Source organism: Pleurodeles waltl, chromosome 4_1 (genome assembly GCF_031143425.1).
Source record: "Pleurodeles waltl isolate 20211129_DDA chromosome 4_1, aPleWal1.hap1.20221129, whole genome shotgun sequence".
Taxonomy (NCBI): Eukaryota; Metazoa; Chordata; class Amphibia; order Caudata; family Salamandridae; genus Pleurodeles; species Pleurodeles waltl.
This window is the reverse complement of record NC_090442.1, coordinates 167,708,043-167,727,402: the sequence shown is the minus strand read 5'-3', so window position 1 is coordinate 167,727,402 and position 19,360 is coordinate 167,708,043. Positions and strand designations below refer to the sequence as shown.

The window sequence follows — 19,360 nt, the reverse complement described above, 5'->3', positions numbered from 1 at the left end:
AATCCAACCCTCAAGATACTCTTTCGCTTAATCTAATTAGATAGTACCTTTCCACCAAGAGATTCTGATCCAGCATTTGAGTCAGGAATCAGTGGAAGGCAATGTGACAAAGCTGGTGGAGTCACCTCCATCCAGAAGTGTAGGCAGTACCGGAACCGCATAATGGTAGATTGTCCATTGTTTGAGATACTGTCCAGCAATCCGTTGTACTCTCCCAGAGCAGTTGTCAGTTTTTTCCACCATTATCACCAGCATTTGAGAAAGTGTAAGCTCTGAAAGTGTTTGCATTTTAAACTACCCTAGCCCCACCCTCCCAGTCTGGAATCTTTTTACTCTACCTCGTCCCTGTATGACTAGTCCACCTGGAAATCAATTATGCACAAACCTTGTTTGATCCATTTGGTACTGGTTAGATTTTGCATTCCTTGATTCACTTGGCAATGTTTATGCTTTGCCTTTCTTGTAGCCAAATATCTGATTCTCACTCTTTTGTTGTTGGCCATGCACATTACTCCTTTCTTTATCATATAGATTTAAGGAATTAAAAGTAAATGTCCACCAGGACCTGTACCAAATGAAGGCAAAGAAAGAGGCAGCACCATTATTCAGCTTAGTAGTTGGAAGAGGTTTCAAAGTAGGGCTTAACCTTTAAAGCATGTTCTGTAGAAGTGAGCAACATAGTGGAGAAAGTCATTATTAGTGGACGTATCTAGCATGTTTGAGGTCTTGGAATTTGGTGGAAGTGAATGGTGGGCCTTCTATGCTGTAGGACGATGGATAATAGAATGACATCAGTTGAATATATAAGACAATTCATCCTCATTCCCATGGTATAGACCACCACCAGATTTGGAGTACAGCTTTCGTTCTTGCTCACAAATACTTCTCTTTAGTCAGAAACATTGGTCACAGCAGTAGACCTGAAAAAAGCAAGATTTGACTCAAAAATATATTTCAGTCTCTATGTAGTCTGAGAGATCAATTATTACTTAATGTACTATTACATAAAGAGTATACTTAACACACTGCTTTTGTCATGACTGCAGCACTGTTTACCTTAGCCTCCTTTGGTTCCTTATTTTAGCTTTACAAAACATTTAGAGCAGTAGGTCACTCTTTTTATTCTGAAGAGAAAAAAGATATCACACTAGCAATGTCTCTTGTTCATTTGCAGTGAATTTGTCTCAATTTAATTTCAGCCTTGTCATGCTTTTAAGTAGTCTGGCATGATACACTGATGAAGATAATTGAAGGAGAGGTTGGAATATTTGGCCATAATGGACCCAGAATCGGAGTGTAGTTGCTTAGAAGTTCACAGTGATCCAAGTGAGCTTTGGCTGTAAGGAGATGTTGAAAAGGGGCTAACATTTGTTGTGAGGAACACTAACTGCCAGGTTTCAGTATTAGGATAATAAAGGGAGTAGGAGGGGGTGGCAAACTTGCCTTGGTTAGGGAGGAATAGGTTGATCTAAGTCGGAACAGAGCTCTACACCCCAGACATCTGAAGGTGAGAGGAAGAGAATGTGGAGCTCTACAGTGTCCCAGGCAAAGAAAATAAAGCAGTGATGCTGCTATTTTCTCTGAATATGGCAGTGTCATCATGGGCTGATGTAATGCATGACTATGCCCCACAGGGTTGAAAAAACAAGCCAAAATGCCATCAAGCTATTTGTTTTTTTGTCCTCAAAGGAATAATTAAAATTGGAAAACCACACCATGTTTCAGGATTCTGGCAGGTAGCCTTCTACTTACCCACCTTAAGAGCTCCTCTCCACAAGCAGAGTAGAGAGTTGTAGCCCACCCCTTAGAACATGTTAATAGGGAGAGGAGTAACTCTATGATGAAGCATGTCATCCAACAGTGGGTGAGGATTTGCGTCCTAATACAAATATGTTTTTGAAGCCATAGACTGAGGCAGTATGATTTTGTCACTGACATCCCCACATCTCAAGTACCTAGAGTTGTACATGTTTATTAGTTGGGAGTTAGTACTAGTGGTTAACCCCTGGCTTTTATGTATTTATTGTACTGGTTGTCTTTTAGGAAACCTTATGTAAAACAAATAAGACCAAATCAAAGAGATAAAACAAGTGATATAAATATGCAAGGAAATAAAGAACATCATAAACAAATGTTTGAGACATTCCGTGATCCAGACAACGTTGAGATGAACACTAATGACTACTGCAACATACTATACATGGTTTTTAGCACACTCTTAAGCTGAGGGCTCGTTTCAGCATTCACCCTGTCTCTCTTTCTTCAGTTTCAGTTGCCTCTGCTGCACCACCATGCTACAACACTGGTAACTTAACAATTTTTTTGTTCCAATTCCACATTACCAGCACTTAATAATGTAAATGCGTCTACTCTTAACTTGAAAGCTTCTGAGAAGCGAGACCACTCTTTCCCAACCTTCCCTCTTTCCTTTCTGCTCTCTTACCAAATCACCAGCACTAAACTTCTTAGATGGATCAGTGTGAACCTCTTTCCAGCCACTTGCTTCCAACACCCTCACTCTCTTTCCATCCACTTCAACCATCGTAGCGTTTTAGGTTTCCTTCCTCAAACCCTTCTATATTGGCTCTTCACTACAACTTTCACAGTAATAGTGCGGCATGACCATAAGAGATTATTGATGGAAACCCTCTTGTCACCTTCACAACGGGTCATTTGTAAATCCTCTTTCAATACCCCTCTCACAAATTCCTTCATTTCTTTAGAAACCAATTGTACACCATTGTCAGCCAATCAAAATCTCTGGAAGATTCTCTGACAAAAAGTTTTTTTTTAAATGAAGTGACGAGTCTTGGGGTAACCTGATTTACAAATTTTAACTCCAGCAAATGTGAGTAGTAACCTATCACAACAATAGCATATCTGGCTACCCCTCGCATCCCCAACCTATAAAAATAAATGGGCCAGGGATGGCTACAGTCAATGCTTTCTAAATCATATTGGTTTTTACAGGACTGGAGTCGACTGTTTTCTGATCGGTCGCTATACGCACAAGAAATGTAATTTCTGGCTTCTCTCTGTACATCCCCAGTCAAGTCCTGGAAACCAAGTCTGATAAAATGTTTTGCGCTGCACATACTCAAAGGAACTTTATGGGCCTCAACACATGAGGTACAACTATACATTTTTCCTGAAAGATATAGTTCCCACTTGAAAACTCACATTAACGAACACTTCTACTTTAGTCCTGAACACTCCTTTTTTAGGCCACTGCATGCAGACCAAATGACTAACAGCTCACCAGAGTGATCCTGTGCACACAGTTAGTCCATTTGTCTTGTGAACTATGTCCAACAGTCATTTGCTTTACACTGGGAATCACCCGCTCCTCTGTATCATCCACTATAAACTCCTCAAGTTTTAGGTGAGCATAGCAGCACAAAAAGCGCCGCTTTTCCAACCTGTTGGTATCTGGGCTTTTAACCATGTCCATATCTTTCACTTGTTGGTGGGCTTGCCTTTCAAAAATCCTTGATGACATTGCTAAATGCTTTACATCTGTCCCGCCTTGGGGCAGTTATGTTACCACTTTGAAGACCGACCCAGTTACACGGATAATTGCACGTTTGCCAATATGTTTGACTGTGAGCAAACTTCTTTTTCCTTTTGTGTCTCTCCTTCATGCTCAAGCTCATGGCGGCCATGGCGCTTTGAATTGACTTGCATACGTCAACTGTTTTACTTTCCATTTTCAATTTATGTGGCAAGAAAAGGCCAGTTAGGAATTTGCAATGTTAATAGCTCTAACTTGAGCAAACACGAAACCCAATGCATTGCAAATGTTTGTTTCATTTGCAAGCACCTTAGACAGGAAATCAGCCAGAACATTTTTCTTCAGGCCTGTTATAGACTCAAACAATACTCCTGCCATATCAGCAACTTGAGCAATATCCTAGGCATGGCCCTCCCTTCACTGTAAGTGGTAAACACAACATAGGGGCAAGGATCTGTTCTAATAACGAAATCCGTCAACACACTTAACTTCTGAAATAACACATGACCTCATCAACAAGCTGATGCCTCAGTTTCAATGGCAGAATAACCCTTCTCTACATCCCTCACAGGCACAGAGTTAGGCAGTGGTAACCTCCATACCACCCTCCTCCTTCAATTGGTATAACACTGCACCTACATGACGGCTGGTATTCGTGGTTATAACTTTTTAGTGTAAAATGGCTTTAATTTTTTATTATAAAATGTATTATTTCCTTCAAGTTAACCTAACAGATTTCACAAATAAGGTAGCAAGTGACACATCAGTTGATGCTTACCACAAGAAGAAAAATATAAAAAAATCAAACAAACAATATTATGGTGAGCGGCACAAGGTGATTGTTCCATTTCATTCAGCTTTATATATTCGCATCGTGATTTAAGTTCCCCCCCCCCCACATATTTGGTATCTACAAATGCTTTCTTTCTTAGAGGGGTTTTAGTTTCCCCTCATACTTCTACTTCAGCACAAAAAATGAAGACCTTTCAAGTTTGAATCTCTCTCTCACTCCAGCTTCATACATAAGGCCGGGTCATGTAACATGTCAGATTCACTGTGGCTTTGGTTAGACTGGGTCATTCCTGTGAGTGCAGGGAACGTTGCAGCATGGACCACAGAGCTTTTGGGCCTGCAGTGAGCAGACGGAGTGCAGTGCATGCATCCATCCATCCATCCTTTTGTAGCAAAAAAATTAGGGCTTTGATCCATTCCTCTGCAGTAGGAGAGGGGCCCTTAGTATTGGATCTCTTCAACAGGCAAAATGGAATTTCACAAAAAGTTACTTTAACTTTGTTATTCTGGGCCACTTCCATTTCAGGTGCAGGAAGTCTGCATTGCTGTGCCTACATCTATAGCAGGTGCAATTCAAATGCACAAAGACCCACTGGTGTGAAATAAACCCAGTGGATGAGTTTAAACTGCACGCTCTTTACTCTTCAATGTTATTTATATTCCTCCCACAGATCACTCTCCCACAATCTCCTGGCTCCGTGACCTCTTGTACGTCTCTCATTCATTATGTTGTGGTGATAACATGCTTCAAGTTTATGAACTCACCAGTATATGTATTAGTATTTTAATGTGTGTGGGTTCAACTCAAAACTTTAGATTCTGTATTTCAGAATACACTGTAAACTAATCTGTAGAGCAAACTACTCTTTTGAAAAGCTATGGTCTTCTTCAGATATCAAATTTAATTTTACTGGGCATACGTCCCTTTATTTTGCATTTGTGACAGGTCCAATAGATATTATCCACCTACCTGACAGTAGACAAACCCTCGATTCTACATTTGAAGCAGAGGTATCCTATTTTATCTGCAGCCTTTCAGATTTCAGCTGTTCTACTACATTTTAAATTTTGCATACGTTCTTCTCTTTATTTTGGCGATGTCCCCGGTCGCCCCTGCAGGCATTTACCTCCGTCCCTCGCAGGAGTTTTTTTTAATGCTTTTACAGTTTCTATGACATTTTTGTAGGGTCAAATTCACTAAGTTCATCAGTTTCTTTTGTACCTTTTTATTTTATATCACTTGTACCAAGTGGTCTCGCAGCATCTTATCTAGAAAGGTTTCATAGTAGCAGTATGTAGCCAGTTGCCTCTAGGAAGCTATAAAGGCTTCCTTCTATCTGGCAACTGTCACCACTGTATGAATCAGAATTTTTCCACTATTTAATTTTTCCTTTTACCATAGCTTTTACCAAGTTTATTTATTGTAGCTCATATCTATCAAGTACCTCTTCTTCAAAGTATTCTCCTAGGGTTGATGGCAGATGTTTTAGAACTCTGCACCCTTCCGCCCTCACAGTGTTCGAACATTGCTAACTTCCTAGAGGCAGCAAATACGTCTCTGCCCACTGCCTCAGCATATGCCTCAAAGCCTTCTTTCCATTCTTCCTGTCCAGAATGGGTTCATCTGGAGTATTTAAGAATGCAGCAGGCACTTATGATGTCACTGAACATAGATATTGCTAGGATGAACTTTAAAGTGAAGGTTCCATTGCTGGTAATGAGCTTTAGGGCTTGGTGTGGGAGAGGTCTGCCTAATAAAGTGCCTAAGTTTGCCTTCAATATCCATGTGTCATACCCATACTTTCACGCTGGTGATGAGGAGGCTTGCTGGTGTGCTGACCTCAGATGTGAACTGAGTCAGTTGGATGAAGGCCTTCACTGTGGGCATGGGCCAATTTAGGTACAAAGTATGCTGATGTTCAGGTGGTCGCACCATCGTCAGTCGATCTCGGATGTGTGAGGTATCAGAGGTCCTGCGAAGTTTTGGAAGGGAGGTGCCATTGGCAGTGATGTGTCAGTCTACTGAAGAAATTGCTGTAGAAAACGGTTCCCAACATTTGGCGGCCATCCTGGAGGATTGAGCATGACTCCATACAATCCCAACTATCTATTTATAGAAAGCTGCATGACAGCACAACCACCATCTTTAGTGTTGGATCAGGAATTTGAAACAAGCCAAATTTTCTAGCAAGTGCATGCTTGAGAGTATGCATGGTGACTATGTTAGAAGACAGGGTTTCATTGGCCTGTAACATTGCCTCTTTACTAATGAGACTGCTCATTTAAGAAGAATGGGAAAAAAAAAAAGATAAACCCTTCCTGTACTTGGCTTGTGACTGGCATACAGCAGTGAATAGAGCGTTGCCAGAAATGGATACTCTTGCTATGTTCATTCGGGGAAAGGGTTTGGCAATTTTATAGGTTTGGGTCTGGCAGTTCATTTGTGATGCATTTCTGAACCAGTGACAGGCTCACACCATTCCCCTGCCAAGGAGTGTTCTGCCTGTCATATGGTGGCATTTGTAACAGTGACAGGCACACCTTTGGGCACTTACCCGTTACTGATTAGACATAACCTATACTTATCGATGCCACTTTGGGCTCTTGGTGGTAGTTAGGAGAATGCAGAACATTACAGCATCAACCTTTTTCCTGAGGCGCAAGATGAGTGGTCCAAGGAGAAAAAAGTATTTCTGAATTGCATTCATGTTCTTCTGAACAGTTTTACAATGGATATGTAGGTTGCTCTTTTAGTGAAATGTTTGGCGGTGGAATGACAGGAGGTGTTTGAGAGTGTTACCAGAGTTTAAGTGCAGAAGACACACAGGGTCTGAGTTAACCATTAATTTGTATTAAGAAATAGAATATACACTATTTACCGTATATAAGCACACTTCTAGAGCGTTACTATTTTTGGAAAACAGCATAGGGTGAGAGTATAGAGGAATAAGGGACGAGTCTACAAAACCATGGTGCTATGTATAAATTTGGTGCACTATGTGAGGAACGCGTAAGTGAACAGTTTCTGCTAAATTGTAAAGATGGGAGGCTATGGTAGAAACTATGGTTAAGGATGAGCCCCCTTTGTCTGTAGTATTATCGATTGCAAAGAGAGTGGAGCATATGTTTCCGAAATTCGGAAATATTCTTTGCTAAAGTTCAAGGGAGTGTAACAATTGGAATGAAGGAGAAGCAGGAAAAAGTGAGGGTACATACAAAGATAGCACCGGAAAAGTCAAAAGGTATGTGTTACAAGTGTGGTCAGATGGCCAGCTTTGAGGACTGCCCAGGTCTAAAGGCCAGCTGCAAAAATTGTGGGAGAAAGGGACACTTTATGAAGTGTTCTAGGTCTTTTGCACTATCGAGGAAAACGTATGAAGTCACGTTGTGGTGTAATTGTTATACAGCAGTTTGTGCGCCAACCTGTGTGAGCTGGTGAGATTGAAAGGTATGGAGGTAAGAATGTTTTCTAATCCCTGTTCCTGCCTGACAATCTCCCATGATACTTACCAGAAATTGAATGGAAATTTGAAGATATAAATGCTCTGGATGTGAAGCCAAGTGGTTATGGGGGGCAGTAAATTCGTATTTGGGGGGGGGGCTTTTATGGCAACCTAGAATTTAAGAATAGGATATCAAAGCAAAAATAATGAAAATGTCACTTACCCAGTGTACATCTGTTCGTGGCATCAGTCGCAGTAGATTCGCATGTTCTGCAATAGCTCGCCATCTGGTGTTGGGCCGGAGTGTTACAAGTTGTTTTTCTTCGAAGAAGTCTTTCGAGTCACGGGACCGAGTGACTCCTCCTTTTGTCTCCATTGCGCATGGGCGTCGACTCCATCTTCGATTGTTTTTCCCCGCAGAGGGTGAGGTAGGAGTTGAATTGTAGTAATAGTGCCCATGCAATGGAGTGACTAAGTATGCACCTATTTAAGGTTGAGATGATACATATATAAATAATTGAAGGTAACTTCCAAACTGCTACAGGCTCCCGGGGAGGCGGGTGGGCACATGCGAATCTACTGCGACTGATGCCACAAACAGATGTACACTGGGTAAGTGACATTTTCAGTTCGATGGCATCTGTCGCTGTAGATACGCATGTTCTGCATAGACTAGTAAGCAGTTATTTCCCCAAAAGCGGTGGATCAGCCTGTAGGAGTGGAAGTAGTCTGAAATAATGTCCTTAATACGGCTTGACCTACTGTGGCTTGTTGTGCGGATAACACGTCTACACAGTAGTGCTTGGTGAATGTGTGAGGCGTAGACCATGTGGCTGCCTTACATATTTCTTGCATTGGGATGTTTCCTAGAAAGGCCATGGTAGCACCTTTCTTTCTGGTTGAGTGTGCCCTTGGTGTAATGGGCAGCTGTCGTTTAGCTTTAAGGTAGCAGATTTGGATGCATTTAACTATCCATCTGGCTATACCTTGTTTTGAAATTGGGTTTCCTGCGTGAGGTTTTTGAAATGCAATAAAGAGTTGTTTAGTCTTTCTGATGTTTTTTGTTCTGTCAATGTAATACATTAATGCTCTTTTGACATCTAATGTATGTAGTGCCCTTTCAGCTACGGTATCTGGCTGTGGAAAGAACACTGGAAGTTCCACTGTTTGATTTAGATGGAACGGTGAAATAACCTTTGGCAAAAATTTAGGATTGGTCCTTAGGACGACTTTATTTTTGTGTAGTTGTATAAAAGGTTCCTGTATAGTAAACGCCTGAATCTCGCTTACTCTTCTTAGGGAAGTAATGGCGATGAGAAATGCCACCTTCCAGGTTAGGAACTGTATGTCGCAGGAGTGCATGGGTTCAAAAGGTGGACCCATAAGTCTAGTTAGGACAACATTTAGGTTCCATGAAGGAACAGGTAGTGTTCTTGGTGGTATAATTCTCCTAAGGCCCTCCATGAATGCTTTAATGACTGGTATTTTATATAGGGAAGTTGAATAGGTAGTTTGCAGGTATGCAGATATTGCTGCAAGGTGAATCTTAATGGAAGAGAAAGCTAGGTTAGATTTTTGTAAGTGAAGCAAGTAACCCACTACATGTTCTGGAGTTGTGTGTAATGGTTGTATTTGATTAATATGGCAGTAGCAAACAAACCTCTTCCATTTACTTGCATAGCAGTGCCTGGTGGATGGCCTTCTTGCTTGTTTTATGACTTCCATACATTCTTGGGTAAGTTGTAAGTGCCCGAATTGTAGGATTTCAGGAGCCAGATTGCTAGATTCAGCGATGCTGGATCTGGGTGTCTGATCTTTTGGTTGTGCTGTGTCAACAGATCTGGCCTGTTGGGCAATTTGATGCAGGGTACCACTGATAGGTCTAGCAGCGTTGTGTACCAGGGTTGCCTTGCCCAAGTTGGTGCTATCAATATGAGTTTGAGTTTGCTTTGACTGAGTTTGTTTACCAGGTAAGGAAGGAGAGGGAGAGGAGGAAAAGCGTAAGCAAATATCCCTGACCAGTTCATCCATAGGGCATTGCCTTGGGATTGTTTGTGTGGGTATCTGGATGCAAAGTTTTGGCATTTTGCGTTCTCCCTTGTCGCAAACAAGTCTATCTGAGGTGTTCCCCAGAGTTTGAAATAAGTGTTCAGAATTTGGGGGTGAATTTCCCATTCGTGGACCTGTTGGTGATCTCGAGAGAGATTGTCTGCGAGTTGATTTTGTATCCCTGGTATAAACTGTGCAATTAGGCGAATTTGGTTGTGAATTGCCCAATGCCAAATTTTTTGTGCTAGCAGGCTTAACTGCGTGGAGTGCGTCCCCCCCTGCTTGTTTAGATAATACATTGTTGTCATGTTGTCTGTTTTGACGAGAATGTATTTGTGAACTATTATTGGTTGGAAAGCTTTTAGTGCTTGAAAAACTGCTAGAAGTTCTAGGTGATTGATATGCAGTTTTGTTTGATGTACGTTCCATTGTCCTTGTATGCTGTGTTGATCGAGGTGTGCTCCCCACCCTGTCATGGAAGCATCTGTTGTTATTACGTATTGTGGCACTGGGTCTTGGAAAGGCCGCCCCTTGTTTAAATTTATGTTGTTCCACCACAGAAGCGAGAGGTAAGTTTGGCGGTCTATTAACACCAGATCTAGAAGGTGACCCTGTGCTTGAGACCACTGTGATGCTAGGCATTGTTGTAAGGGCCTGATGTGTAGTCTTGCGTTTGGGACAATGGCTATGCATGATGACATCATGCCTAGGAGTTGTAATACCATCTTTGCTTGTATCTTTTGTGTTGGATACATGCGTTGTATGAGGGTGTTGAAATTTTGAATTCTTTGTGGACTTGGAGTGGCTACTCCTTTTGATGTGTCTATTATGGCTCCCAGGTATTGTTGTACCTTGCGTGGCAGAATTTTGGATTTTGTGAAATTGACGGTGAACCCTAGTTTGAAGAGGGTTTGTATGATATGATTTGTGTGATTTGAGCACTCTATTAACGAATGGGCCTTGATTAGCCAGTCGTCTAGATATGGGAACACATGTATCTGCTGCCTTCTTATGTGTGCTGCGACTACCGCTAGACATTTGGTAAAGACTCTTGGTGCGGTTGTTAATCCGAAAGGCAGTACCTTGAATTGGTAATGTATTCCTTTGAATACAAACCTTAGGTATTTCTTGTGCGATGGGTGTATTGGTATATGGAAATAAGCATCCTTGAGGTCTAAAGTTGCCATGTAGTCGTGCAGTTTTAGCAATGGCAATACTTCTTGTAGTGTGACCATGTGGAAGTGGTCTGATTTGATGAAAGTGTTCACTACTCTGAGGTCTAGGATTGGTCTCAGTGTTTTGTCCTTCTTTGGTATCAGAAAGTACAGTGAGTAAACTCCTGTGTTTATTTGTGTGTTTGGCACTAATTCGATTGCATTCTTTTGCAATAGTGCCTGCACTTCTATCTCCAGGAGATTGGAATGGTGTGTTGTTAAATTTTGTGCTTTTGGTGGTATGTTTGGAGGGAATTGTAGAAATTCTATGCAATAACCATGTTGGATAATTGCTAGAACCCAAGTGTCTGTAGTGATTTCCTCCCATGCTTTGTAATAATGACCTATTCTTCCCCCCACTGGTGTTGTGTGGAGGGGGTGAGTGACCTGTGAGTCACTGTTTAGTAGTAGGGGCTTTGGGGCTTTGAAATCTTCCTCTATTTCTAGGGAATTGCCCTCCTCTATATTGTCCCCGAAATCCTCCTCTATACTGTCCCTGGTAACTGGACGGTGTGGCTTGTGAGGTGCTGGCTTGTGTGCTTTGACCTCGAAACCCCCCTCGAAAGGGCGTTTTACGGAATGTGCTGTAATTCCCTCTGCTCTGCGGGGAGTAGAGTGCGCCCATGGCTTTGGCAGTGTCCGTATCTTTTTTGAGTTTCTCAATCGCTGTGTCCACTTGTGGACCGAACAGTTCTTTTTCATTAAAAGGCATATTGAGAACTGCTTGTTGAATCTCTGGTTTAAATCCAGACGTTCGGAGCCATGCATGCCTTCTGATAGTTACAGATGTATTAATTGTCCGTGCAGCTGTATCTGCAGCGTCCATGGAGGAGCGGATCTGGTTGTTGGAAATGGTCTGTCCTTCCTCGACCACTTGCTTTGCCCTATTTTGTAAGTCCTTGGGCAGATGTTCAATGAGATGTTGCATCTCGTCCCAGTGGGCTCTGTCATAGCGCGCAAGTAGTGCCTGGGAGTTCGCGATGCGCCACTGGTTTGCAGCTTGTGCTGCGACTCTCTTACCAGCTGCATCGAACTTGCGGCTTTCTTTATCTGGGGGTGGTGCATCTCCAGATGTGTGGGAGTTGGCCCTTTTCCTAGCTGCTCCTACAACAACAGAGTCTGGTGGCAGCTGTGTAGTGATGAAAACCGGGTCCGTAGGAGGCGGCTTATACTTTTTTTCCACCCTTGGTGTGATTGCCCTACTTTTGACCGGCTCCTTAAATATGTCTTTTGCGTGCCGGAGCATACCAGGGAGCATAGGCAGGCTTTGGTATGAGCTGTGGGTGGAGGAGAGTGTGTTGAACAAGAAATCATCCTCGACCTGTTCTGAGTGGAGGCTTACATTGTGATATTGTGCTGCTCTAGCCACCACCTGAGAGTACGCGGTGCTGTCTTCTGGTGGAGATGGCTTTGTAGGGTATGCCTCCGGGCTGTTATCTGACACTGGGGCGTCGTATAGGTCCCATGCGTCCTGATCTTGGTCACCCTGGCTCATGGTGGTGTGAGCTGGGGAGTGTGATGGAGTTTGTGCTGGTGAAACGTCAATCACGGGCGGAGGAGAGGGTGGTGGTGTAACTCTTTTCACCACTTTTGGTTGTGGTGTTTGTTCCGTCTGGAACTCCAACCTCCTCTTTCTCCTAATGGGGGGAAGGGTGCTTATTTTTCCTGTCCCCTGCTGAATGAAGATACGCTTTTGCGTATGGTCCACATCAGTTGCTTGTAGCTCTTCCTCAAACCTATGCTTCTGCATTTGGGAGGTTAGCGAGTGCTCTTCTGTATAAGAGCCTGAAGCTGGGTCGCTTGCAGTTTGTTTCGGCATCGAAACTTTGTCTGCGTGTTTTTTCGGCTCCGAGGTGACTTTTTTCCTTTTCGGGGCCGAAACCTCTCGGCGTCGATCTGTTTCGGTGCCGCTGTCTCGGCGTCGAGCCGTGTCCACACCGGCATCTCGGTGTCGAGGCTTGTCTCCAGCACTTTCTCGGTCCCGAGAAGGCTGCGTGCCGGTGTCTCGACCGGAGTCGGACGATCTCGGCACTGTTTGGGCCTTTTTCGGTGCCGACGGTCGGTCACCGAATTTATGGGTCGAGCCATGGCCTGGTGGCAGTGGCGTCCCCTGGGCCTTGTAAATGTTTCTGTGTGTGGTTTTCGACGTCTTACTCACGGTTTGTGTATCGTCGAATCCTTCGGAGTCTGAGTCTTGGATCGAGAAGGTACCTTCCTCTTCCTGTTCCTCGAACTCCCGTTGGGCTGTCGGTGCGGACGCCATCTGAAGTCTTCTGGCTCGACGGTCTCGGAGTGTTTTTCGGGACCGGAACGCACGACAGGCCTCGCAGGTGTCTTCGCTGTGCTCAGGTGACAGGCACAGGTTGCAGACCAAGTGTTGGTCTGTGTAGGGGTATTTATTGTGGCATTTGGGGCAGAAACGAAACGGGGTCCGTTCCATCGGCGTTCTTCAGCACGCGGTCGGGCCGACCAGGCCCCGACGGAGGATCGAAAAACTACCCCGAAGGGCACCGGAGCTCTTCGATCTTCGATGCGGTGTTGAATGTAAGTACGCCGATCCCGAACGCAACAATACCGACGAAAATCTTCCGAAATTAGCTAATTGTCCGTTCCGAAACTCGGAGCGACAGGAACACGTCCGAACCCGATGGCGGAAAAAAAACAATCGAAGATGGAGTCGACGCCCATGCGCAATGGAGACAAAAGGAGGAGTCACTCGGTCCCGTGACTCGAAAGACTTCTTCGAAGAAAAACAACTTGTAACACTCCGGCCCAACACCAGATGGCGAGCTATTGCAGAACATGCGTATCTACAGCGACAGATGCCATCGAACATGCTGTTTCTGAAAGAGGTGATGATATTCTCTGAAAGGCAGAACAGAGAAGGATTTAGGGGTGTACCTAGACCACAATATGAGACAACAGGTACAAGTACAGGAGATCAGTGTTAGCTGTTATGAATGCTGTTGGTGATTTTCCAGAGGCTTTCCGGAATGAGACAGTAGGTTTCAGGTCTTATTTGCACAATATAATGTTTAAAAGTAGTGCTGAACAAAGTCTCTCCAAGTTTAGACCGTTCCGGTTGGGGTACAAGATCTGGTGAAAGGTAAATTTAATAATTTAGTGAAGGAAGGGGCGATTCCGCCAACTGAAGCAAGTGAGTGGTTGGCACCAATTGTGGTGTGAAGATGGCCAATGATGAGATTTGCCTTTGTGTTGATTTAAGGGTATTTAATAAGGCGGTGGTGGATATGGCTTTTGCCTATCAACAGGTGCATGCATCTGCACAAGGAGACACAGGAACTTGCAGCCTTCATTACACCACTTAAAATGTAGGTGTATGTTTTTTGGTTTGGTGCTTGCTTCATCAGTTTTTCCAATGGAAAATTGAAGATTTGCTAGAAGACACCGATAGTGTGGGTCAACGCAAGACAATGTGTTGGTGGTGGGAATCCGTGGGAGGAACATAATGAAAGGCTGAGGCAGGTTTCGCACCTTTCTATCAAAGAGACTTAATCCCGAAGGCAGAAAAGTGCAAGTGATGTATAATATCTGGGTACAAGTCTGTGGATGTTGTACAGCCAAAGAAGGCAATGGTGGATGCCATAAGCAAAATGTCTCTGCCAGTTGTAAAAAGTGGACTTATCTTATTTTAGTATGTTGGAGTTCTACAAATGTTTTAATCCAGGTCTGTCGAAGAGAACGCAAGCAATAAGATGGCTGTTTAAAAACAAAAGTGTGTCTTATAAGGGGTCAAATGAGTTTGAGTTGGAATTCTTGGAGACTAAAAGGTGCCTACAAAATACCCTGAACCTTCAGCCTTTGTACTCAATACTAATGTCATTATTATTGCAAGCTTAAAACAAATTGGTGCTATTCTCATGCAGAGGTATCACGGAGAAAAGGTGACATTTGTGTTTGCCAGTCTGTCATTGAGAGAGCTGGATGAGTGCTATTCTATTATTGAGAAAGAGGTGTCTGCTGTGCACTGAGCCTTGAAGAAATTCAGAAGTTTTTTTGTGGGGTGAAACGTTAGAAGGAGCTTGATTTTTTGTTGTTGTTGGGTCATTGATTTACAAGAATTCTCATTTGTGGTGGAATAGTTACCTCGCATACGTAATGTTGATCACTGTCGAGATTGCTTTGCATTGAGCAAGACGGACTGCACCTGGGTGAGTTGGATGCGTTGATGAATGAGTGAAACAACACTATTAGTCACAAAACGAACAGAGAGTGAGTGGAAGAAAGTGTCCTACAATGATGATCCAACAACACTTCTTTCTCGTCCCCAGGCTGGTGGCTTCAAGAACTAGGTAATCCCCTGAACCCGTTAAGAAAGCAAAAAACCTGGGAGTGCAAACGGACGATAAAGCTGTCACATCGTCTGCCTTCTTTATCAAAACAGTAAAGAAAATTCTACCTTATCTCATGACATTACAGAAAACAGTTATGACGGCACTAGTCACGATTACTGCAATTGGCTATTTTTAAATAGTCAACAATTCCTCACTAAACCCCAAGTCCTTAAGAATACAGCAGCACGTTTGCTCATGGGCATCCCTAAATTTCAATCCGCCAGAAAAGCTTTAAGTGAGCTCCATTGGCTACCGGTCAGACAGAGAATTATCTTGAAGGCCTTATGTATCACTCATAAGGCCCTCCATGGTATAGGCCCGAAACATTTACAGCAGAGTTTCATCCGATATCGCCCAACCAGACATTAGCGCTCTCTCAACGCAAATAATACAATTGTTCCAACCTTCAGACATACTACACCCTTCCGGCTCATAATAAATCTATCCCAGACCTCTGGCCTTTCTGGAAAGCTTTGAAAACATGGCTTTTTAAAGTGTTAGGAACCTACCTTTTAACTTCATCCTCAGATATTTTAAAGCAGCGCCAAGATACCTCCAGGTATTCGCTGCCCTTTACAAATCATTTTAACATAACAAGGTTGAGACAAGATTGGAACAAAGTGAAAAGGAGAGTGAGATGCGGAGACCTTTCTTGAATGTACATGAGGAAATAAATGAGAGGGATGGATTGTTGTTCAGAGTAACTAGACTAATCCCACCACTAATCCATAAAGGATAAGCTTGTGGAACTAGCACACACAGGACATTTGGACATCAGCAAAACTAAAAAGTGGGTCAGATGAACAAGTTACTTACCTTTGGTAACGCTCTTTCTGGTAGAGACTATCTTGCTGCAGATCCTTCAACTTTTGAGCATTCCTCTGGGGTCAGACTCTGCTTCAAATCATAAGGTTGTGCCTCTGAACCGATGCTGTTCTGCTCCCGAAATGACGTGTGGGCCTATAGAGCCGCAACGGCTGAATGCTGTGGACAGTGGCTTTCAAGACTGTCTGCACCTCCAGACCACCAAAAGCAAATTGATAGACAGTGTGCAGATTCTTAGACTTGGGATCTTATCACAAAAGGTTTAAATACACAACAGGGGGATGGGAGGATCAGTGAGGAATCTTTGGCTATATAAGACTACCAGAAAAAGCGTCATCAAAAGGTAAGTAACTTGTTCTTATAGAAATTTATAGTCACAGATTCCTAATCTTTCGATGAGATACCATATTAGTCCCCAATAGCAGGAAGGCTGTGGATGGACCCAAACCAGAAAGTCCTGCAAGACCGAGCAGGCAAAGTGTCCTTCTCGGTGGACTTAGCAGTCCAGGCAATAGCTGCCTGGCATATTCCTAGGACAAGGACTCTTTATGCCAACACAGCGGAAGCAGCTTTTTGGTCCTGGTGGAATGGGCATGCAGCCCTTCAGGAGAATGGCTCTTTGTCAGTGCATAGATCTTAATGCAAAGCATGATCGGGCATAAGATGTTGGGCTACTGCATAGCCTTGTTTTTTTCCACTTCCACAAACCCCACAAAGAGCTGATTGTCCACCTGGTAATCACTGGTGTGTCTGACGCAGAAGCTGAGCACTCTCTTAAAGGCCAAGCAAAGGGCCAACATGGAACAGTGTCACAACTTTGGGGAAAAAGATGCCCTAGTATGCAGCACTAGCTTGTCAGGGGAAAAATGTGGTGCAAAGTGCATGAATGCACAAAGCCAGAAGCTCACTCATACACTGTGCTGAGGTGGTGGCAACAGTTTTAATGGTGAGGAGCCGTAAGGGCGAACTGTGGAGCAGCTTGAATGGAGGGCACATCAGATAAGTGGTTGCAGTCCCACTGAAACAACACAAAAGGAGAAGGGGAAAACATATGTTTCAGCCCTTTAAAAAAAAAAAAACACACACATCATAAGAGGTGAATTAAATAAAGAGGGCTGGTCAGGCAACCATAAGAAGGCTATGAGGGCTGAAAGATAACATTTAACTGTACCCAGAAAAAGGCCTTGCTGGGAAAGAAACAGAATTAACAGTAAGACGTCGGCAAGCCTGGCCTGGAGGAGGTCAATCTGGCGAGTGCTGCACCACACCACAAATTTATCCCAACAACAGGCATAAATGTTGAGGAACGCCTGGTTACTAAGATAACATTAACCACCTCATGAGAAAAGTCAAAGGTGTAGAGCTGTCACTGCTCAATCTCCACGTATGAATGGTCGGAAAATGTGAAAGCTGGGGTGGCGGACCAAACTGCTTTGCTACAACACCACAGCCTCCCAGAAGGGTAGCCTTATCAGATGCTCAAGCCAAGGAGATACCACACTCTGAGCCCAGTCTGAAGTCACTTGGATGGCTTTGACATGGTCTGCCCTGATCTTCTTGAGAACTCAGGGCAGGAGTGGTATAGGCAAAAAAAGGAATACAGGAGTCACGAGTTACAGCCAAGGTGGAAAGTATCCCAGAGATGCCTAGGAAACTCCAACATGCAGAAGTGCTGACATTGTGTGATCTCAGCGGTGGCTAATAGATCGAGCTAAGGTTTTCCCCCCATTCACAGAAGAGAACTTGCGCCACCTCTCGATGCACCTGCCAATCTTGTTCCACTAGGCACCAACGTCTGAGCTTGTCCACCCAGGCATTCAACGGTCCTGCAGGAGGTTCATCACCAGGAAAATTCCTTGTGGAAGAAAGGTTGCCCTAGTAGTTGAGAGGTGCAAGGCCTCTTGGCACAGAGTCCGAGACCCCACGCTGTCTAACTTGTTGCAGTACCAAGTGGCAGTGGTGTGGTTGGTGAGCACCTGTACCAGCCTCCTTTTCGTGGATGGCAGGAAGGCTTTCATTGCCAAACAGATGGCCCTGAGCTCCAGAAGGATGATGTGGAGTCCCAACTCCATATCTCCACCTCTCCCAGGTGGCTGCCCCAATGCAGAAGCGATGCATCGGTCAACACTGTCATGTCTGGATGGGGAAAGGAGGGGTCTGCTACTGACCCAATTACGGTCCAGTAGCCACCACTGCCGATCTTCTACAGACTCCTCTGAAATCGGAACATGGTCGGAAAAAGCTTCTTAGATGTTAAGCCTACTGGGACTTCAGTTCCCCTCTTGTAGAAAGCTGGCTTTTCATGTAGTGTATCAATATAGGGGTACACCATGAAAAAGTCCAGACGACACTTATTGGTTTACAGGGGCTTACTTTAACAATCAAGTGCTCTATTTGCGGTAGTGTGGTTGAGCAGCATAGGCGTATCAGAGGAGTGTGTTTAGCATTTGTTTTACACACACAGTTAATACATAAGATATACACTTATATGCAAGTTTAGACACCAAGGTAATCAATATTGGATAAGTACTTTAGGCGTTCTAGATTTTTTTTTTTTTTTTACAGTAAAAAAAAAAATATAGCACAGCAGTCAAATTTGAGGCATATGCCTCAAATGCAGTAATGTTATCCTATCGGGGAAAACATACACTGCATAGATATACTTGCAAACATTTTTGTAGGGTGCTTTCTAGGACTCAAGTTGCAAAGGGACCAAGGTCCAAGGATCCACAAGCAGTTTAGTTTTACCTGCCTTGGTGTGTCCGTGTGCAGAGGTGCTGGTTGTGTTGGTAGCCTTGACAGCTACACGTGAAAGACTATGAAAGGAGTAACTGGAAAAGAAAGGATGCAAGTGGGGGCTGGGGACAAGGCCGGCAGAACCCAAAGGGGGGCTCGGCTCTTGTGGATCCCTGGAGCACATGAACACGGTCTGTTTCCAAGAACCCGGGGGCGGAGGGGGAGAGTTTGCTAAGGTATTTGGTTTGGCGTAGTAGAGGCTCTCACTTGACTTTGGTGACCTGGAGAGGGGGAGAAAACAGGGCATCAGGGCCACTCTCTACAAAGACCTCATGGATCCGGACATCCCTTGATGGCAGGTCGGGGGTCACCATTAGTGGTGTCCGGAATGGACACGTGAGAAGTCTTGGTAGATGCAAGGGCCCCGGTGCTCGG

General features: G+C 43.9%; 1 protein-coding gene across 1 annotated transcript in view; it reads right to left on the bottom strand.

Annotated features, from left to right (window-relative positions):
• DENND11 (DENN domain containing 11) overlaps positions 1–19,360 on the bottom strand; it is a 139,223-nt gene that overhangs the window by 44,655 nt on the left and 75,208 nt on the right. The window lies entirely within an intron of this gene.